Source organism: Coregonus lavaretus (assembly GCF_964263955.1).
Source record: "Coregonus lavaretus genome assembly, chromosome: 1".
Classification (NCBI taxonomy): domain Eukaryota; kingdom Metazoa; phylum Chordata; class Actinopteri; order Salmoniformes; family Salmonidae; genus Coregonus; species Coregonus lavaretus.
In genome coordinates this window covers 9864837-9888301 of record NC_139988.1, presented here as the reverse complement: position 1 = coordinate 9888301, position 23465 = coordinate 9864837, and the positions used below count along the sequence as shown (strand labels likewise).

Sequence of the window (23465 nt, the reverse complement as noted above, 5' to 3'; positions counted from 1 at the left end):
GCTCTGAAGGCTCAGGGCAGACGGGCGGCTTATGCAGCGCTTGGCAGACGGACAGTTCAGACGGCGTTGGGCAGACGGGCAGTTCAGGCGCCGTTAGGCAGACGGCAGACTCTGGCCGGCCGAGACGCACATAAGGCCTAGTGCGTGGTGCCGGAACTGGTGGTCCCGGGCTGAGGACACGCATCTCAGGGCTAGTGCGGGGAGCAGGAACAGGCCGGACCGGGCTGGCGACGCGCACCGTAGGTTTGGTGCGAGTGGCAGGAACAGGCCGGGTCGGGCTGGCGACGCGCACCGTAGACTTGGTGCGGGTGGCAGGAACAGGCCGGACCGGGCTGGCGACGCGCACCGTAGGTTTGGTGCGAGTGGCAGGAACAGGCCGGGTCGGGCTGGCGACGTACACCGTGGGTCTGGTACGTGGAGCAGGAACAGGTCGGGCTGGGCTGGCCACGCACACCGTAGGCTTCGTACGTGGAGCAGGAACAGGCCGGGCTGGGCTGGCGACGCACACCGTAGGCTTTGTGCGTTGAGCAGGAACAGGCCGGGCTGGGCTGGCGACGTTCACCGTAGGCTTCGTACGTGGAGCAGGAACCGGCCGGGCTGGACTGGCGACGCACACCGTGGGCTTGATGCGTGGAGTAGGAACAGGCCGGTCCGTACTGGGAACACACACCACTGGCCTTAACCGGGGATCAGGAACGGGCCGGACCGGACTGGTAACACACCTCAGTCTCTTACGCCGTGCCTCAACTGCTTCCCTCCCTCTACTCGCCAATGGCTCCCGTAAACCGGTAGCCTTCTCTCCACGTCTCCCTGTGGCAGCCTCCTGCTGCCCAGCCGCCCAAGCCATGTGCCCCCCCCAAAAAACTTTTTGGGGTTGCCTCTCGTCCCTCCGACGATGGCCCTGCTGACGCCGTTGCTCCTCTCCATCCTGGGTCTCCCCCTTCATCGCCCTCCGGTACCGTACGGCCTCCTCCTGCGTAATATGTCCCCAGCCGAGGAGGACATCCACCAGCGTTCTCTCCTGCGGGTGTTCCTGTATACGCTGCTTGGTCCTTTTGTGGTGGGTAATTCTGTCACGATCGTCAAGCATAATGGAGGACCAAGGCGCAGCGTGTGCAAAATACATCTCTTTATTTTGGAAGAGAGAAAACACGAAACCGAACACTATCCAAAACTTACAAAACAACAAACGACCGTGAAGCTAAATAACGTAAGTGCACAGACAAGCAACAAACGTTCAACATAGACAATTACCCACAAACACATGATGCCCATGGCTGCCTTAAATATGGCTCCCAATTAGAGACAATAAACCACAGCTGTCTCCAATTGAGAACCAATCTAGGCAGCCATCAACATACAAACACCTAGACAAGACATTACCCCATAAACCTACAAACCCCTAGACAAACCAAAACACATACTTCACCATGTCACACCCTGACCTAACTAAAATAATGAAAACAAAGATAACTAAGGCCAGGGTGTGACAACACCTCTCCAAAGTGTCCTCAGTTCCTAAGTCATTTCTATGCACTTTTATGACTCAAAGAAGCGTCTTCAACTATAAGATGCTTTTTTTTTAGCTCTCCTAGCTGTGCCATTGAGGAACTAGAGCAAGCATACTTGTAGTTGTTTTGTTTGGAACACAGCCCTGCATCCCCACCATTACACAATTACTGTTGTTGTTTACGCAATACAAAAACGGTCCATTATAAATCACAATCTGGGTCAGGTGGGCATCATTTGAAAGCCTGTTCTATTGCCAACATGACTAGATAAGTTATAAAATACCATACTACAGTGTTAGGCTTTCACAAGGCAATTCAGGGAAACAGTTAATCATTTTGGTACGCATAGAAAGCGGTCATGAGTGCATTCAGGTGCGTGTGCCGCAGCGAATGTTCTTCACAATAGACAAACATAGGCTAATTCTGTTCAGAACAACCCAGGGTATGACGCCATGCCATCTTGTAACTGTACATCAAACATAGTGATCATAAACGTTAACACTGTATATGACATGATTTTTATGATATGGAAATTACTACTGCTATACACACCTTTTCTGTTCATATACTGTCTATACTGTCTGTACACACCATCCTTTTTAACTACTGCTGTACACACCTTTTCTATTCATATACTGTCTATACTGTCAATACACACCATCCTGTTTTAACTACTGCTGTACACACCTTTTCTGTTCATATACTGTCTATACTGTCTGTACACACCATCCTTTTTAACTACTGCTGTACACACCTTTTCTATTCATATACTGTCTATACTGTCAATACACACCATCCTTTTTAACTACTGCTGTACACACCTTTTCTGTTCATATACTGTCTATACTGTCTGTACACACCATCCTGTTTTAACTAATGCTGTACACACCTTTTCTCTTCACATACTGTCTATACTGTCTGTACACACCATCCTTTTTAACTACTGCTGTACACACCTTTTCTCTTCACATACTGTTTATACTGTCAATACACACCATCCTTTTTAACTACTGCTGTACACACCTTTTCTCTTCACATACTGTCTATACTGTCAATACACACCATCCTGTTTTAACTACTGCTGTACACACCTTTTCTGTTCATGTACTGTCTATACTGTCTATACACACCATTATATGTATATATATATTTATATTCCGGACTCTGCTCGTTCTGATATTTCCACATTTCTTTCTTTTGTTTCTGGATTAAGTGTGTATTGTATTTTTTGTATTACTAGGTATTACTGCACTGTTGCAGCTAGAAACACAAGCATTCCGCTGCACCTGCGATAACATCTGCAAATCTGTGTACGCGACCAATAAACGTTGATTTCATTTCAAATGTGAAGTGCACATTTGGACTCATGGGTGTTTGGCTTGCTTGTAGGACATCAAAGCGGTATTTATTATAATCCTCAACGTCTCACCTTTCAAAATACATAGTCCTCATAATTAACAGCATTTCCCTCACTCAGACAACAAAAAATTTGCAAAAGTTGCCCAATTAGCGGGAGCAACTTCTTGTCGCGCACGGTGCTGAAGCTCTGAACGGCTGTCAGTCAAAACCCAAACAGAGATGTGAAGAGGAGCCTGTGAGCTCTGACCTCATTATAGCATGTTACTGTACAGCCACTGAGCTCTGACCTCATTATAGCATGTTACTGTACAGCCACTGAGCTCTGACCTTATTATAGCAGGTTACAGTACAGCCACTGAGCTCTGACCTCATTATAGCATGTTACTGTACAGCCACTGAGCTCTGACCTCATTATAGCATGTTACTGTACAGCCACTGAGCTCTGACCTCATTATAGCATGTTACTGTACAGCCACTGCATTCCAATTTAGGCATTTATCAGTGTCCAAATCTGCCATTTTCAACCTGTATCCAGGTGCGAGTGTAAAGGGCTACAGAGTTAAAAAAAGAACCATATGGAGTCTATGACTCCAGTTAGGCAACACAATTCCAACAGTCCTCTTTCAACTCACCCCCACTGACCTTATGACATTCCTCTAATCTCCATGATTAGTTTTATCATTCACATCATTATCATTAACAGATTTCTCTCATTCACAACTAGCCTAATTGAAACCAACAACTACCCACTCCCTTTTTCTGTCTGGAAAGCTTTCCATGTTGCAATGGGCTGACAGACAATTGAATGACATGTGTGTTTGGATTGGTTCCAAACCACAAGGGCTGAAAGATAAGCCATCATCAGGGACTAATACGGCCTGGGCAGAATATTCATCACTGGCCGTGTTGGCACGCACCTCAGACAGGAAGAGAAGTGCAGCCTGTATTGTCACTGAGCCGTACATGGCGTACTTAGAGACAAAACGTTGGAACATATTACCCATATGCACTAATTAAACCCATTAGGATTATCAAGACAAAGGGAGAAAAGCTTAACTATGAACTATTTCAGTGATTAGTTTGTCCCAAATTATGTTTTTATTCTGGTTTGACCTCTGTGAACTTTGTCAGCACATTACTGATAAATATGTGCATTGGGGAGAGGGCCTGGAACTGTGGTGAATTGTTAAGAATAGGGGGCCCTGCTTGGCACCCCATGCATGTCATCACCCACCTCGGATAGACCCAAACACGTTCTCCCCAAGGACAGCTCTGGAGATGCAAGCCTAGTGCTGCTCGCTGCTCGCTGCTTAGCTGCCTTCTCTGTGGGAATGTGGCAGCATTCTAAACACTGATAATGGCAGTAGAGCATGGCAGGTGGTTTCCATAACACTGATAATGGTAGTGGAGCATGGCAGGTGGTTTCCATAACACTGATAATGGTAGTGGAGCATGGCAGGTGGTTTCCATAGCACTAATAATGGCAGTGGAGCATGGCAGGTGGTTTCCATAGCACTGAAAATGGTTAGTGGAGCATGGCAGGTGGTTTCCATAACACTGATAATGGTAGTGGAGCATGGCAGGTGGTTTCCATAGCACTGATAATGGCAGTGGAGCATGGCATGTGGTTTCCATAGCACTGAAAATGGTAGTGGAGCATGGCAGGTGGTTTCCATAACACTGATAATGGTAGTGGAGCATGGCAGGTAGTTTCCATAGCACTGAAAATGGTAGTGGAACATGGCAGGTGGTTTCCATAGCACTGAAAATGGTAGTGGAACATGGCAGGTGGTTTTCATAGCACTGAAAATGGTAGTGGAGCATGGCAGGTGGTTTCCATAACACTGATAATGGCAGTGGAACATGGCAGGTGGTTTCCATAGCACTGAAAATGGTAGTGGAGCATGGCAGGTGGTTTCCATAACACTGATAATGGCAGTGGAGCATGGCAGGTGGTTTCCATAGCACTGATAATGGCAGTGGAGCATGGCAGGTGGTTTCCATAGCACTGAAAATGGTAGTGGAGCATGGCAGGTGGTTTCCATAACACTGATAATGGTAGTGGAACATGGCAGGTGGTTTCCATAGCACTGAAAATGGTAGTGGAACATGGCAGGTGGTTTCCATAGCACTGAAAATGGTAGTGGAACATGGCAGGTGGTTTCCATAGCACTGAAAATGGTAGTGGAGCATGGCAGGTGGTTTCCATAACACTGATAATGGCAGTGGAGCATGGCAGGTGGTTTCCATAGCACTGATAATGGCAGTGGAGCATGGCAGGTGGTTTCCATAACACTGATAATGGCAGTGGAGAATGGCAGGTGGTTTCCATAACACTGATAATGGCAGTGGAGCATGGCAGGTGGTTTCCATAACACTGATAATGGCAGTGGAGCATGGCAGGTGGTGTCCATAATACTGATAATGGCAGTGGAGCATGGTAGGTGGTTTCCATAACACTGATAATGGCAGTGGAGCATGGCAGGTGGTTTCCATAACACTGATAATGGCAGTGGAGCATGGCAGGTGGTTTCCATAAAACTGATAATGGCAGCAGAGCATGGCAGGTGGTTTCCATAACACTGATAATGGCAGTGGAGCATGACAGGAGGTTTCCATAGCACTGATAATGGCAGTGGAGCATGGCAGGTGGTTTCCATAGCACTGATAATGGCAGTGGAGCATGGCAGGTGGTTTCCATAGCACTGATAATGGCAGTGGAGCATGGCAGGTGGTTTCCATAGCACTGATAATGGCAGTGGAGCATGGCAGGTGGCTTCCATAGCACTGATAATGGCAGTGGAGCATGGCAGGTGGTTTCCATAGCACTGATAATGGCAGTGGAGCATGGCAGGTGGTTTCCATAGCACTGATAATGGCAGTGGAGCATGGCAGGTGGCTTCCATAGCACTGATAATGGCAGTGGAGCATGGCAGGTGGTTAGATGTTCCCCTTGTACAGGGCTTATGACTTTTTTCAAAATGATTACCCATACTCAATCACATCTGCATGAATAATAATTATGACAATGACACAGTAAATGACATAGGATCTTTTTTTTTTTTTTAAGTGACACTTTGAATGAATATGTCAACAAAGTTGAGACATCTCTCACGTATCTCAGATTCAGAGTAACTTGATTACTACCTCAGATCCCACTGTCCCCTGACTAACATCCCTGCAAAGGGAGAAAATGTATCCCTTCTTATTTCGGTATGTCAATACTTACTTTGGGATTTCAGATGCTAAACCAAGTGAAATGTATCTGCTCCCTCAGGTCCTCTTTCACCTGACATTACCTATAAATCATAATTGTTTTCAAGGCAATGCTAAATGAATGAATGAATGCAGCTTGCTCAAGTAACAGTATAAGAAATGTTGACACTCACCTAGGGGCCAGGTGGTATCTCACCTGGTGGCCAGGTGGTGTCTCACCTAGGGGCCAGGTGGTGTCTCACCTAGGGGCCAGGAGGTATCTCACCTGGGGGCTAGGTGGCGTCTCATCTAGGGGCCAGGTTGTATCTCATCTAGGGGCCAGGTGGTGTCTCAACAGGTGGTATCTCAACAGGTGGTATCTCACCTAGGGGCCAGGGGGTATCTTCCAAGGGGCCAGGTGGTATCTCACCTGGTGGCCAGGTGGTGTCTCACCTAGGGGCCAGGTGGTGTCTCACCTAGGGGCCAGGAGGTATCTCACCTGGGGGCTAGGTGGCGTCTCATCTAGGGGCCAGGTTGTATCTCATCTAGGGGCCAGGTGGTGTCTCAACAGGTGGTATCTCAACAGGTGGTATCTCACCTAGGGGCCAGGGGGTATCTTCCAAGGGGCCAGGTGGTATCTCACCTGGTGGCCAGGTGGTGTCTCACCTAGGGGCCAGGTGGTGTCTCACCTAGGGGCCAGGAGGTATCTCACCTGGGGGCTAGGTGGCGTCTCATCTAGGGGCCAGGTTGTATCTCATCTAGGGGCCAGGTGGTGTCTCAACAGGTGGTATCTCAACAGGTGGTATCTCACCTAGGGGCCAGGGGGTATCTTCCAAGGGGCCAGGTGGTATCTCACCTGGGGGACAGGTGGTGTCTCACCTAGGGGCCAGGTGGTATCTCATCTAGGGGTCAGGTGGTCTCTCATCTAGGGGCCAGGTGGAATCTCATCTAGGGGCCAGGTGGAATCTCACTTGGCCCCTAGATGAGATACCACTTGACCCCTAGATGAGAAACCACCTGGCCCCTAGGTGAGATACCACCTGGCCCCTAGGTGAGACACCTCAGTTAAGGTTTTGGTCAGCTGGTTGAAAATCAGTCTAAAAACATAATTGAGTTATGTTGCTACGTCTTTTTTGTTAGTTGGTTGGAATAAACCTCAATGGCTCTCCGCCTTGGTCCAGACAGCATCCAGCAGCTAAAGGTCCAGACAGCATCCAGCAGCTAGTGGTCCAGACAGCATCCAGCAGCTAGTGGTCCAGACAGCAGCCAGCAGCTAGTGGTCCAAACAGCATCCAGCAGCTAGTGGTCCAGACAGCATCCAGCAGCTAGTGGTCCAGACAGCAACCAGCAGCTAGTGGTCCAGCCAGGATCCAGCAGCTAAAGGTCCAGACAGCATCCAGCAACTAGTGGTCCAGACAGCATCCAGCAGCTAGTGGTCCAGACAGCATACAGCAGCTAGTGGTCCAGACAGCATCCAGCAGCTAGTGGTCCAGTCAGCAACCAGCAGCTAAAGGTCCAGACAGCAACCAGCATCTAGTGGTTCAGACAGCAGCCAGCAGCTAGTGGTCCAGACAGCAGCCAGCAGCTAGTGGTCCAGACAGCATCCAGCAGCTAGTGGTCCAGACAGCAACCAGCAGCTAGTGGTCCAGCCAGGATCCAGCAGCTAAAGGTCCAGACAGCATCCAGCAACTAGTGGTCCAGAGAGCATCCAGCAGCTAGTGGTCCAGACAGCATCCAGCAGCTAGTGGTCCAGACAGCAACCAGCAGCTAGTGGTCCAGACAGCAACCAGCAGCTAGTGGTCCAGACAGCATCCAGCAGCTAAAGGTCCAGACAGCATCCAGCAGCTAGTGGTCCAGACAGCATCCAGCAGCTAGTGGTCCAGACAGCATCCATCAGCTGGTGGTCCAGACAGCATCCAGCAGCTAGTGGTCCAGACAGCATCCAGCAGCTAGTGGTCCAGACAGCAACCAGCAGCTAGTGGTCCAGACAGCATCCAGCAGCTAAAGGTCCAGACAGCATCCAGCAGCTAGTGGTCCAGACAGCATCCAGCAGCTAGTGGTCCAGACAGCAACCAGCAGCTAGTGGTCCAGACAGCAACCAGCAGCTAGTGGTCCAGACAGCATCCAGCAGCTAAAGGTCCAGACAGCATCCAGCAGCTAGTGGTCCAGACAGCATCCAGCAGCTAGTGGTCCAGACAGCAACCAGCAGCTAGTGGTCCAGACAGCAACCAGCAGCTAAAGGTCCAGACAGCATCCAGCAGCTAAAGGTCCAGATAGCAACCAGCAGCTAAAGGTCCAGACAGCAACCAGCAGCTAAAGGTCCAGACAGCAACCAGCAGCTAAAGGTCCAGACAGCAACCACCAACTGAAGGTCCAGACAGCATCCATCAGCTGGTGGTCTGTCTATAGCCTCCCATGTGCCTGTGCTCTGGGACCTCTGCTCTTGGGTTTGTAGTGTTGAGGAGGGGGACCATGCTGTCCTGATGGGGATCTGGTCTGGGGTCTGTAGTGTTGAGGAGGGGGACCATGCTGTCCTGACAGGGATTTGGTCTGGGGTCTGTAGTGTTGAGGAGGGGGACCATGCTGTCCTGACAGGGATCTGGTCTGGGGTCTGTAGTGTTGAGGAGGGGGACCATGCTGTCCTGACTGAGATCTGGTCTGGGGTCTGTAGTGTTAAGGAGGGAGACCATGCTGTCCTGATGGGGATCTGGTCTGGGGTCTGTAGTTTTGAGGAGCGGGATCTGCTGTCCTGACAGGGATCTGGTCTGGGATCTGTAGTGTTGAGGAGGGAGACCATGCTGTCCTGATGGGGATCTGGTCTGGTGTCTGTAGTGTTGAGGAGGGGGACCATGCTGTCCTGACAGGGATCTGGTTTGTGGTTGTAGTGTTGAGGAGGGGGGCCATGCTGTCCTGACTGGGATCTGGTCTGGGGTCTGTAGTGTTGAGGAGGGGAACCATGCTGTCCTGACTGGGATCTGGTCTGGGGTCTGTAGTGTTGAGGAGTGGGACCATGCTGTCCTGACTGGGATCTGGTCTGGGGTCTGTATTGTTGAGGAGGGGGACCATGCTGTCCTGACTGGGATCTGGTCTGGGGTCTGTAGTGTTGAGGAGGGGAACATGCTGTCCTGACTGGGATCTGGTCTGGGGTCTGCAGTGTTGAGGAGGGGGACCATGCTGTCCTGATGGGGATCGGGTCTGGGGTTTGTAGTGTTGAGGAGGGGGACCATGCTGTCCTGAATGGGATCTGGTCTGTGGTTTTAGTGTTGAGGAGGAGGACCATGCTGTCCTGACTGGGATCTGGTCTGGGGTCTGTAGTGTTGAGGAGTGGGACCATGCTGTCCTGACAGGGATCTGGTCTGGGATCTGTAGTGTTGAGGAGGAAGACCATGCTGTCCTGATGGGGATCTGGTCTGGTGTCTGTAGTGTTGAGGAGGGGGACCATGCTGTCCTGACTGGGATCTGGTCTGGGGTCTGTATTGTTGAGGAGGGGGACCATGCTGTCCTGACTGGGATCTGGTCTGGGTTCTGTAGTGTTGAGGAGGGGAACATGCTGTCCTGACTGGGATCTGGTCTGGGGTCTGCAGTGTTGAGGAGGGGGACCATGCTGTCCTGATGGGGATCTGGTCTGGGGTTTGTAGTGTTGAGGAGGGGGACCATGCTGTCCTGACTGGGATCTGGTCTGTGGTTTTAGTGTTGAGGAGGAGGACCATGCTGTCCTGACTGGGATCTGGTCTGGGGTCTGTAGTGTTGAGGAGTGGGACCATGCTGTCCTGACAGGGATCTGGTATGGGGTCTGTAGTGTTGAGGAGGGGGACCATGCTGTCCTCATGGGGCTCCTCTTCCCTTCCCTGTGCCCTGAGGACAATACAACAAAATATTTTAATGCTCTTTTAAAATTATGAGGTCCAGACTCTTGGAATAAATATTTCACTGTGGAGATGAAACATTAAGAATCACTCCAAACACAAACCATACAATTCTGTGCTCCCCAAAGCGCCACCACCATCTCCCCACAATCCTGGGGTAACCACTACTGGTTGAGTCTAAAATGTAAATTAAAGACATACCTTTTTATGTCTACACTGAATCCATTTTTTGATTTGCAGCGTATTCGATCTATAAACTCATGACAATTCTTGTATAACAGACAGAGGCTTAAAGTAAACAAAGACAAGGAGACAAAAAAAGAAATGGCAGTTGTTAACATCGGCCTCACACAGGCATGCAGGCAGACACACACGTACACACACTGACACATGTACACACACATTGTCACAAGTGTAGAGAGGAGTAGGCAGGAGGCAGTCGTAGGTTTAGAACTACTGAATTTATTAAAGCACCATAGCTTAAAGCGGGACGAAACCCACAGCGCAAAACATAAAGTACTAATAAAATAGTAGGAGAGATTCCTCTCAGGAAAACAAGCAACATAAACAATGACTGACAAAGACAAATGACAGAGGGAGTATATATACAGTGATAGAGCAGGGATTGGAACCAGGTGTGAGTAATGATGACGAGACAAGTTCGGGGTTGATGAGTGAAGGGCGTTTGCAAGCAGCAGGTTCGGCAGCAGCTAGAAGGCTGGCGACGCCGAATGCCTGAGCTGGACAGGAGGGGGTGTAATTGACGGGGGAGTGGTAATCTGTACGTCACCTCATTGATTCTCCTCAGGACTTTGAACGGCCCCACAAACCACGGGCTCAGCTTCCGGCAGGGCAGGCGGAGGGGCAGGTCCTTCGTAGAAAGCCAGACCCTGTCACCGCCTTCTGCCGGAGGACGAAGCGCTGGAGACGGGTGTGCGCTGTGTTCCATACCTCCTCGGCACGCCGGAACCAATCGTCTACCGCAGGAGCCTCGATATGACTCCGGTGCCAGGGCCGGCTGATTGCCTAGAACACACTGAAAGGGTGTGAAGTTAGTGCAGGAGTGACGGTCCTGACAGTAACTACAAAGGTACCTACCCAGTTCCTGATTTACCCTTTCCAACTGCCCATTTGATTGGGGACGGTACCCGGAGGTGAGGCTGACCGTGACCCCCAGTCGTTCCATGAAGGCCTTCCAGACACGGGAGGTGAACTGAGGACCACGTTCAGACACGATGTCCTCCGGGATCCCGTAGTGCCGGGAGACGTGAGAGAAGAGAGCCTCCGCGGTCTGCATGGCCAAAGGGAGACCAGACAGAGGAATCAAATGACAGGCTTTGGAAAACCGGTCAAGAACGACCAGGACGGTGGTGTGCCCCTCCGAGGGAGAAAGGTCTGTGACAAAGTCCACGTAGAGATGGGACCAGGATCATTGTGGAACCAGCAGCGGGTGGAGTTTGCCATAGGGGAAGTGTCTCGGTGTCTTGCTCTGTGCGCAGGTGGAGCAGGAAGAGACGTAAACCCAGACGTCCCGGGCCAAGGTGGGCCACCAGTACTTGGCAGAGAGACAGTCGATAGTACGGCTATACCCGGGTGTCCCGACACAGGTGCTGTGTGTGCCCAGGTGAGGAGACGGTCCCGCACATGAGAGGGCACGTACAGTGCCTTGCAAAAGTATTCATCCCCCTTGGCATTTTTCCTATTTTGTTGCATTAGAGCCTGTAATTTAAATTGATTTTTATTTGGATTTCATGTAATGGACATACACAAAATAGTCCAAATTGGTGAAGTGAAATGAAAAAAAGAAAGTGTTAAAAGAATTCTAAAAAATTAATAACGGAAAAGTTGTGCGTGCATATGTATTCACCCCTTTGCTATGAAGCCCCTAAATAAGATCCGGTGCAACCAATTACCTTCAGAAGTCACATAATTAGTTAAATAAAGTCCACCTGTGTGCAATCTAAGTGTCACATGATCTGTTACATGATCTCAGTATATATACACCTGTTCTGAAAGGCCCCGGAGTCTGCAACACCACTAAGCAAGGGGCACCACCAAGCAAGCGGCACCATGAAGACCAAGGAGCTCTCCAAACAGGTCAGGGACAAAGTTGTGGAGAAGTACAGATCAGGATTCGGTTATAAAAAAATATCCGAAACGTTGAACATCCCACGGAACACCATTAAATCCATTATAAAAAAATTGAAAGAATATGGCACCACAACAAACCTGCCAAGAGAGGGCCGCCCAACAAAACTCACGGACCAGACAAGGAGGGCATTAATCAGAGAGGCAACAAAGAGACCAAAGATAACCCTGAAGGAGCTGCAAAGCTCCACAGCGGAAATTGGAGTATCTGTCCATAAGACCACTTTAAGCCGTACACTCCACAGAGCTGGGCTTTACGGAAGAGTGGCCAGTAAAAAGCCATTGCTTAAAGAAAAAAATAAGCAAATACGTTTGGTGTTCGCCAAAAGGCATGTGGGAGACTCCCCAAACATACTTTCGCAAGCCACTGTTGATACGCCCCTCGGGACAGTGGGCAGGTGAGGGACCCTGTCTCAGGGCTCGACGGATGTCCGCGTCCACATTCCACATGACAGGAGCCACAATGCGGGACAGGGGAATAATGGGTGTCACTTCCTCACTTCCTCCCTCCGATCCTCTGTGTCATGCACCCGGGACAACACATCGGTTCTTAGATCCCGGCCGGTAGGAGAGGGTAAAGTCAAACCTGGTGAAGAATAGGGCCCACCTGGCCTGACACGGGTTCAGCCTCTTCGCTGCTCGAATGTACTCTAGGTTCCGGTGGTCCGTCCAGACAAGGAATGGGTGTTGAGCACCCTCCAGCCAGTGCCGCTATGCCTTCAGCGCCTTCTTGACGGCCAACAACTCACAATCCCGTAATTCCGCTCCGCGGGAGACAGCTACCGTGAGTAGAAGGCTCATGGATGGAGTTTAGGCGGCAATCCAGTACGTTGGGAGAGAACAGCCCCTACTCCAACCTCGGAGGCATCCACCTCCACGATGACGGGCAGAGATGGTTCAGGGTGAGCCAGAACCGGTGCATTCGTAAACCGTTCCTTGAGCGCACAAAAGGCTTCGTTGGCCTCCCCAGCCCAGAGGAGCTGTTGAGGACCTCCCTTCAGGAGGAAGGTGAGAGGGGCCACCACTGTGCTGAAACCCCTAATGAAGCGCAGGAAATAGTTGGCAAAACCTAGGAAGCGCTGCACCACCTTTATGTTGGCGGGAACAGGCCACGACCATACTGCACTGACCCTCTGTTCTTCCATCTGCACTCCCGTGGTGGATATCCGATAGCCCAGGAAGGAGACCACCTGCTGGAAGAAAATACACTTCTCAACCTTGGCGTACAGGTGATGCCCTATCAGCCTCTCCAAAACGGACCTGACATGAGAGACATTTTGCTTGCGTGTAGTGGAGTACACCAAGATATCGTCTATGTACACCACTACACAGCGACCCAACATGTCTCTAAACACCTCATTAATGAATGATTGGAACGCAGAGGGTGCATTTGTCAGGCCGTAGGGCATTACTCTCTATTCGTATTGCCCGGTGCTGGTGCTGAAGGTGGTCTTCCATTCATGCCCCTCTCTGATGCGCACCGGGTTGTAGGCACTGCGTAAATCCAATTTGGTAAAGTACTTCGCACGTGCATCTGTTCGATCACAGTGGATATGAGAGGCAGGGGATAACTGAATTTAGCCGTAGCCTTATTCACAAATACTGGGATTATGCAACTGTAACCAGGGGAGACCTAAAACTACGGGGTGTGCAGGAGAATCTAAGATGAGGAACGTGATGTGTTCATGATGGTTGTGATCAACTGTGAGGGAAATGGGAATCGTGGTCTGGCTCACCAGTCCTGTTCCTAGGGGACGTTTGTCTAGGGCATGGACTCGGATAGGGGGTTGTAAAGGGACTAGAGGAATGAGTAATGATAAGGTCACTGACCGGTCTAGGAAATTGCCTGCAGTGCCTGAGTCCACTAGGGCAGGACTCAGTGGGGGACCAGGATAGTCCGGGAAGGTGACAGGGAGGAGGACGGGCTGGGTGGACAGAGAGGAGCAAGGCACGTCCACGCCTACCTGGGAAGGTGCAGGAGTGCTCCTCGGACTGTCGCTTCCTCGCCTGGTTCTCCTTCTGACACAGGGTGGTCCAACTCCCCGCAATAGGTGCAGAGACCCTGTTGACGGCGGCATTGACGTTCCTCTGGGGGAAGGTGCGTTGTGCCCACCTCCATGGGCTCGGTCTCGCTGGAGGTTCCTGGGAGAGACCCGAACCCCTGGGATGGGCGATGACGGGCATGCAGGAGATTATCCAGGCGGGTGGCCATGGCGATGAGCTGGTCCATGGCGACAGGCCAGCTCGGTCTGGACGTCCGCCTGTAGCCCGCTGCGGAAAACCGTCAACAGGGCCTGGTCGTTCCAGCCAGTGGACGCAGCCACCGCGCGGAAATCCAGAGCGTACTCAGACGCTGTCCTGGACCCCTGGCGCAGACGGAGGTGACGCTCACCTCCCTCTCGGCCCTCTGTTGGGTGGTCAAAAACGGCACGGAAGAGTTGGGTGAAGCGCTCATAGGACTGTACTTCTGGACCGTCCCTCTCCCAGACGGCGTGCGCCCACTCCAGAGCCCGGCCTGTCAGCACTGAAATCACCAAGGCCACCTTGTCCCTCTCGGAGGCCGTCCCGGCATTATGTGCAAGGTGGAGGTCACACTGCAGGAGAAACCCCCTACAGTGAGCTGCGGTGCCGTCAAACCGCTCCGGGAGGGGCAGGTGGACGTTGCTGATCGGACCGGGTGATGTAGATGGTGGTGGGGTGGCTGGAACGACCGTGAGGAGCTGGGAAGGTAGAGGTGTAGCCTGCAGTTGGCATACAGTCCGGATCCCCTCATCCATGGCAGTCACAAGGTGCTCCAGGCACAAGTCGGGATGTCGGGATGTCCTGCTGCCTCCTGTTTTCTTGGGTCGGTCATTCTGTCACAAGTGTAGAGAGGAGTAGGCCATGGTATATTTACTAACCGTGGTATATTTACTAACCGTGGTATATTTACTAACTGTGGTATATTTACTAACTGTGGTATATTTACTAACTATGGTATATTTACTAACTGTGGTATAATTACTAACTGTGGTATATTTACTAACTATGGTATATTTACTAACCATGTCAGTGTCACGTTCGTTTACAGACGGGACGGACCAAGGTGCAGCGTGATATGCGTACATGTTTATTTTTCCAAATAAACACAATGACAAAACAACAAACGAAACGTGAAGGGCGTGACGACCACTTACTCTCCGCCTCCCTGTTGCGCCCCTGGTCTGGTCTGGACCTCGGCGCGCTGCTTGTCCTCTCCTTCCTCCCACGAAGTACCAAGCCCTGTCTGGACCCTGGTGTGGGAGACCCCGAACCTGGTGAGGGGCTGACGTCTGGGTCTGGACTGGAACCACTGACTGGAGCTGGACCCGACGACGGTGGAGCGAACTGCTCAGGCTCCGGACTGGAGCCGCTGACCGGATCTGGACTGGACCCCGGTGGAGCGGACTGCTCTGGTTCCGGAGTGGAGCCGCTGACCGGAGCTGGATCAGGCACCGGTGGAGCGGACTGCTCTGGCTCCGGAGTAGAGCCGCTGACCGGAGCTGGACTGGACCCCGGTGGAGTGGACTGATCTGGCTCCAGAGTGGAGCAGCTGACCGGAGCTGGATCAGGCACCGGTGGAGCGGACTGCTCTGGCTCCGGAGTGGAGCCGCTGACCGGAGCTGGACTGGACCCCGGTGAAGCGGATTACTCTGGCTCCGGAGTGGAGCAGCTGACCGGAGCTGAACTGGGCACCGGTGGAGCGGACTGCTCTGGCTCCGGAGTGGAGCAGCTGACCGGTGCCGGACCAGGCACCGGTGGAACAGGCACGGGCCGTGCCGGACTGGACACACGCACCACTGGCTTGGTGCGAGGGGCAGGAACAGGCCGGGCCGGCCTGGCGACGCGCACCACTGGCTTGGTGCGAAAGGGGCAGGAACAGGCCGGACCGGGCTGGCGACGCGCACCACTGGCTTGGTGCGAGGGGCAGGAACAGGCCGGACCGGGCTAGCGACGCGCACCACTGGCTTGGTGCGAGGGGCAGGAACAGGCCGGACTGGGCTGGCGACGTGCACCACTGGCTTGGTGCGAGGGACAGGAACAGACCGGACCGGGCTGGCGACGCGCACCACTGGCTTGGTGCGAGGGGCAGGAACAGGCCGGACCGGGCTGGCGACGCGCACCACTGGCTTGGTGCGAGGGACAGGAACAGGCCGGACCTTGCTGGCAACGCGCACCACTGTCTTGGTGCGAGGGACAGGAACAGACCGGACCGGGCTGGCGACGCGCACCACTGGCTTGGTGCGAGGGGCAGGAACGGGTCGGGCCGTACTGGGAACACGCACCACTGGCTTAGTGCGGGAAGCAGGAACGGGCCGGACCGGACTGGCGACACGCACCACTTGCTTGGTGCGAGGAGCGGGACTGGGTTCCTTTATTAACCCCCGCTCCTTCTGCTGCCTAACCAGCTCCTCTCGCCGTGCCTCTACACTTTCCTTCTCCCTTATAGCCTCCTGTAGTGCCTCCCTCTGACCGAATAACTCCTGCTCCCTCTGAACCAATAGCCCCCGTAATATGGTGGCCTCCTCTCCTAACCTGCAGATCCGCCCTTTAACGGTCTCCTGCTGCCTCGTCGTCCACCCCGTGTGCCCCCCCCCAAAAATGTTCTTGGGGTTGCCTCTCGGGTCTCCGTCGTCGGCACTGTTGGCGCCGTTTCTCCTCTCCTACCTGGGCATCCTCCTTCATCGCCTTCCGGTAACGGACGGCCTCCTCCTCCGTAATTCTCCCCCAACCGAGGAGGACATCTACTAATGTAACCTCCTGTTGAATTCCCGGCGTTTGCTCCTGAACACGCTGCTTGGTCCTCGTTTGGTGGGATCTTCTGTCACGTTCGTTTACAGACGGGACGGACCAAGGCGCAGCGTGATATGCGTACATGTTTATTTTTCCAAATAAACACAATGACAAAACAACAAACGAAACGTGAAGTCCAAGGTACACAAAACAAACATACCTAACACGGAACAAGATCCCACAACCCCCTAGTGCCAATAGGCTACCTAAGTATGGTCCCCAATCAGAGACAACGAGCGACAGCTGCCTCTGATTGGGAACCACACCGGCCAACATAGATCTAGACGATCTAGATCTAAACCTAGAAAACACAACATAGAACATACCACACAGAAAATACACACCCTGACTCAACAAATACGAGTCCCCAGAGTCAGGGCGTGACAGTCAGTTTTGGACAAGTTCCCATTACCATCTATACTTCAACAGTTGTTTTGAGTTATGATAGATTTTGTGTACAGAACTATTTGATATTTTCAAACTGAAGCCCCCTTTCCACACTCGATATCTCATAGTATTTGTGGTCCACAGAAATAGGCTATCATACACTAACTCAAATACTGTGTGTGGATGAAGAGCAGGCATTACAAATAATATCATAGTAGCAAAACCAACCAAAGCTCTACAAAATGTAGGTCATATTTTACGTGTTGTTCAACATCAAGAGAACAAACAGATGGAGAAAATGTTGCCTTCCGTGTTCTTTTAATCTCTATAGAGAACCACAGGACGCTGGATGCAAGTTGAAAGCAGTGGGGTTGAGGCCTTTGTAACAGACTAGTTCTGGGACGTTATAATTTGGTTGTCTTGTTATGTTACTTAATATAGATCAGGTCCTATAAAAAATAAACCCAGAATTATTCTTGTTATGACAAAGTATCTTGAGGAGCCAAAAGTATCTGCCACTGGAACTTTTCCAATGGACTGGGGCCCAGATGGATCATATTATAGACTGTAGAGACTACTGGGTATTGTTCCCCCTCAAGGGGCACCAACCGCATGGTACAGTACACATTCTCTCTCAATCATCATTATTTCCTTTTATTCAGAACATGTGGATAATAATAACAGGCTGTCTCTCTTTGAGCGTGGCAAAGAGTAGCAATGTCTTTGCCTCAGGAATCAACCAACATTGCAGCATAACTTTGGGGAGGACACTATGAAGACTCCTTTGTTAAATATTTGTTGTCATGGCCATTTTAGCACTAGCCTAAACAAATAGTATAGGCAGATACGAATATATTTAGTAAATAAATTGAACGGATGGACTGTTTCATCTCACTAATGGACTCTGTGTTTGTGTAAATGCAGTATGTGTGCAATGTTCACCGACATTGGGACCTCAACACGAACACTGGGACCTCAACACGACACTGGGACCACAACACGACATTGGGACCTCAACACGACACTGGGACCTCAACACGACACTGGGACCTCAACACGACACTGGGACCTCAACATGACACTGGGACCTCAACACGACACTGGGACCTCAACACGTTTCATTAGTGAGATGAATGTGTCTCACCGGGCTGTGCTGTCCGTGGTCTGGCCTGGAAGGTCTGGACTAGATGGTCTGGACTAGATGGTCTGGTCTGGACTAGAGGGTCTGGACTAGATGGTCTGGACTAGATGGTCTGGTCTAGATGGTCTGGACTAGATGGTCTGGTCTGGACTAGATGGTCTGGACTAGATGGTCTGGTCTGGACTAGATGGTCTGGACTAGATGGTCTGGTCTGGACTAGATGGTCTGGACTGGATGGTCTGGACTAGATGGTCTGGTCTAGATGGTCTGGACTGGATGGTCTGGACTAGATGGTCTGGTCTAGATGGTCTGGACTGGATGGTCTGGACTGGATGGTCTGCCCACGCCTGCTGCAGGTTCCCAGGACCAGCTCTCTGAGGGAACAGAACAGGAACACCCAGGGGGTCTAGACAAGAGGATGAGCCAAGTTACAGTAAGAGAAACACTCCATCCTAGAGTGTACACCCAAGGTAGGGTTTCCCCTGCAAGATTTTAACTTCTATTGGTTTCAGATAGACAACGTTGGAGTCACAATGTTGCTTTATGGCCTCATCTTGAAAATCATATTGGGGAAAGTCTGACTCAAGTTAGAGGAGCCAGCCACCACTGTTATAGTAGTTAAATAGCTATAATCATTCCTACTACCAGTTACAGTAGTTAATAGCTATAATAATTCCTACTACCAGTTACAGTAGTTAATAGCTATAATCAATCCTACTACCACTGTTACAGTAGTTAATAGCTATAATAAATCCTACTACCACTGTTACAGTAGTTAATAGCTATAATCAACCCTACTACCACTGTTACAGTAGTTAATGGTTATAATCAACCCTACTACCACTGTTACAGTAGTTAATAGCTATAATCAATCCAACTACCACTGTTACAGTAGCTAATAGTTACAATAATTCCTACTATCACTGTTACAGTAGTTAATAGCTATAATCAAACCTACTACCACTGACTCACATTGCCCTCCAGCAGCTCCTCCTATGGCCTCCCTGAGTGTGCCAGCAGGTACTCTGAGTGGAAGAGCAGGCCGTCGAAGGTGTTTCAGGGCACCAGCCGCTCCATGGGGAAGGGGCAGCCGCAAGCGCTCTTGGCAGCTGTCAGGTGGGTCAGCCCTCGAACAAACAGAGAGCCCAGCTGAACCGCTCGGGGCTCCACATGAGAGACCTGAGAGAATATAGAAATTGAATAAATAGTGCTGACATGATTCTCTATTCTACATGACAGACAATTATATCTGTTCTACATCATATGATTCTATAGGCATGTTCTGTAATGTATGGTCCTAACTGTTTGGCATGGTGACAATAATACAGTATGCTATAGCACATACAGTATGGAACCAGGCTAGTTCCAGTAAATAAACTCTGCCCCAGAGAGTTGATCTGCAGCAGCACAGAGAGAGGTAGCAGCAGGACAGGAGTGGTTGCTAGCTAGCCAACAGGCAGATGTCCCCTGAATTTACCCTCAGGACTCACCTGGGCCCTCAGCCCATAGGAGAAAAAGTAGGGCTGATTAGGCCCTGTCAAACACATGGGCCCAGAGACCTGCCTGCCACCTGCTCCCCACTCAAACAAAGCTTCAGCTAAAGCAAACAAAGAGAGAAGAGAGATCAAGCTAAAGAGGCTGCAGCCAGCAGCAGGCGCCTTCCAGGCACACTGCCCCTAAACAAAGAACTCATCCCACATTTAAACACACATACAGGCAATCAAGGGAAGCTACTACTTTGGTATTTTGGTATTTTATTAGGATCCCCATTAGCTGTTGCAAAAGCAGCAGCTACTCTTCCTGGGGTCCACACAAAACATGAAACATGACATAATACAGAACATTAATAGACAAGAACAGCTCAAGGACAGAACTACATAAAACATTTTTAAAGGCACACGTAGCCTACATATCAATACATACACACAAACTATCTAGGTCAAATAGGGGAGAGGCGTTGCATGCAATAATGGCTCTATATAATAGTGTACGCTTTCTTGAATTTGTTCTGGATTTGGGGACTGTGAAAAGACCCCTGGTGGCATGTCTGGTGGGGTAAGTGTGTGTGTGTGTGTGTGTCAGAGCTGTGTGTAAGTTGACTATGCAAACAATTTGGGATTTTCAACACATTAACGTTTTTAATTATTTATTTTATTTTTATTTCACCTTTATTTAACCAGGTAAGCCAGTTGAGAGCAAGTTCTCATTTACAACTGTGACCTGGTCAAGATAAAGCAAAGCAGTGTGATAAGAACAACAACACAGAGTAACATATGGAATAAACAAAACATATAGTCAATAACACAATAGAAAATCTATATACAGTGTGTGCAAATGTAGTAAGTTATGGAGGTAAGGCAATAAATAGGCCATAGTGCAAAATAATTACAATGTAATATTGACACTGGAGTGACAGATGTGCAGAAGATGATGTGCAAATAGAGATACTGGTGCAAATTAGCGAAATAAATAACAATATGGGGATGAGGTAGTTGGGTGGGCTAATTATAGATGGGCTGTGTACAGGTGCAGTGATCGGTAAGCTGCTCTGACAACTAATGCTTAAAGTTAGTGAGGGAGATAAGAGTCTCCAGCTTCAGAGATTTTTGCAGTTCGTTCCAGTCATTGGCAGCAGAGAACTGGAAGGAATGGCAGCCAAAGGAGGTGTTGACTTATAAAAAGAAGAAGTGATGCAGTCAGTCTCTCCTCAACTGTTAGCCAAGAGAGACTGGCATGTATAGTATTTATATCAACCCTCTGATTACAATGAAGAGCAAGACGTGCCGCTCTGTTTTGGGCCAGCTGCAGCTTAACTAGGTATTTCCTTGCAGCACTGGACCACACGACTGGACAATAATCAAGATTAGACAAAACTAGAGCCTGCAGAACTTGCTTTTTGGAGTGTGGTGTCAAAAAAGCAGAGCATCTCTTTATTATGGACAGACCTCTCCCCATCTTTACAACCATTGAATCTATGTGTTTTGACCATGATAGTTGACACGCCAAGTAATTTAGTCTCCTCAACTTGTTCAACGGCCATACCATTCATTACCAGATTCAGCTGAGGTCTAGAACATAGGGAATGATTTGTACCAAATATAATGCTCTTAGTTTTAGAGATGTTCAGGACCAGTTTATTACTGGCCACCCATTCCAAAACAGACTGCAACTCTTTGTTAAGGGTTTCGGTGACTTCATTAGCTGTGGCTGCTGATGCATATATGGTAGAATCATCAGCATGCATGGACACACATGCTTTGTTTAATGCCAGTGGCAGGTCATTGGTAAAAATTGAAAAGAGTAGAGGGCATAGAGAGCTGCCCTGTGGTACACCACACTTTACATATTTGACATTAGTGAAGCTTCCATTAAAGAAAACTATTTGAGTTCTATTAGATAGATAGCTCTGAATCCACGATATGGCAGAGGTTGAAAAGCCATAACAAATACGTTTTTTCAACAACAGGTTATGGTCAATAATATCAAAGGCTGCACTGAAATCTAACAGTACAGCTCCCACAATCTTCTTATTATCAATTTATTTCAACCAAATCAAATCAAATCAAATTTTATTTGCCACGTGCGCCGAATACAACAGGTGTAGACATTACAGTGAAATGCTTACTTACAAGCCCTTAACCAACAATGCAAAGTAAAACAAATAAAAAAAAGTGTTAAGCAAAACAAATAAAAGCAAATAACTAAAGAGTAGCAGTAAAATAAAATAACTGTAGGGAGGCTATATACAGGGGGGTACCGGTGCAGAGCCAATGTGCGGGGGCACCGGCTAGTCAAGGTAATTGAGGTAATGTGGGTAGAGTTAAAGTGATTATGCATAAATAATCAACAGAGTAGCAGCAGAGTACAAAAGGGGGACGGGGTGGGGGTGGGGGGGCAGTGCAAATTGTCCGGGTAGCCATGATTAGCTGTTCAGGAGTCTTATGGCTTGGGGGTAGAAGCTGTTGTGAAGCCTTTTGGACCTAGACTTGGTGCTCCGGTACCGCTTGCCGTGCGGTAGCAGAGAGAACAGTCTATGACTAGGGTGGCTGGAGTCTTTGACAATTTTGAGGGCCTTCCTCTGACACCGCCTGGTATAGAGGTCCTGGATGGCAGGAAGCTTGGCCCCAGTGATGTACTGGGCCATACGCACTACCCTCTGTAGTGCCTTGCGGTCGGAGGCCGAGCAGTTGCCATACCAGGCGATGATGCAACCAGTCAGGATGCTCTCGATCTTTATTTGTTTGCAGAGAAATAGCATTGTATTTGGTCAAACACAATTTTTTCCAACAGTTTGCTAAGAGCTGGCAGCAAGCTTATAGGTCTACTGTTAGAACCAGTAAAGGCTGCTTTACCACTCTTGGGTAGCGGAATTACTTTGGCTTCCCTCCAGGCCTCAGGACAAAGACTTTCCTCTAGGCTCAGATTAAAGATATGACAGATAAGAGGGGCTATAGAGTCAGCTACCATCCTCAGTAGCTTTCCATCTAAATTGTCAATGCCAGGAGGTTTGTCATTATTGATCGATAACAATAATTTTCCCACCTCTCCCACACTAACTTTACAAAATTTAAACTTGCAATGCTTTTCTTTCATTATTTGTTTTTTTATGCATGAATACGAAGGCTCACTGTTCATTTTTGTCATTTCCTGCCTAAGTTTGCCCACTTTGCCAATGAAGTAATCATTCAATTAATTGGCAACATCTAATGGTTTTGTGATGAATAAGCCATCTGATTCGATGAAAGATGGAGTTTAATTTGTCTTTCTACCCATAATTTCATTTAAAGTACTCCAAAGTTTTTTTCCATTATTCTTTATTTCATTGATCTTGGCTTCATAATACAGTTTCTTCTTTTTGTTGAGTTTAGTCACATAATTTCTCAAATTGCGATAAGTCAACCAGTCAGATGTGCAGCCAGACTTATTAGTCTTATTACTATACTCCTTTTGCCCCATCTCTTTCAACCATACAGTCTTTCAATTCCTCATCAAAAAAATAAATAACGGTAAAGTGGTGCGTGCATACTGTATGTTTTCACCCCTTTG

At 49.5% G+C, this 23465-nt stretch overlaps 1 pseudogene across 1 annotated transcript in view; it reads right to left on the bottom strand.

Annotated features, from left to right (window-relative positions):
• Window positions 1-8468: 8468 nt before the first annotated feature.
• Window positions 8469-23465, bottom strand: part of LOC311120639 (constitutive coactivator of peroxisome proliferator-activated receptor gamma-like) — a 56977-nt pseudogene continuing 41980 nt past the window's right edge. Inside the window, exons 7-9 of the transcript in view lie at window positions 19392-19629; window positions 18735-18825; window positions 8469-8830 (exon numbers count right to left, since the gene is read on the bottom strand). The product of the transcript in view is annotated as a constitutive coactivator of peroxisome proliferator-activated receptor gamma-like (transcript). The remainder of the gene's footprint in view (window positions 8831-18734; window positions 18826-19391; window positions 19630-23465) is intronic.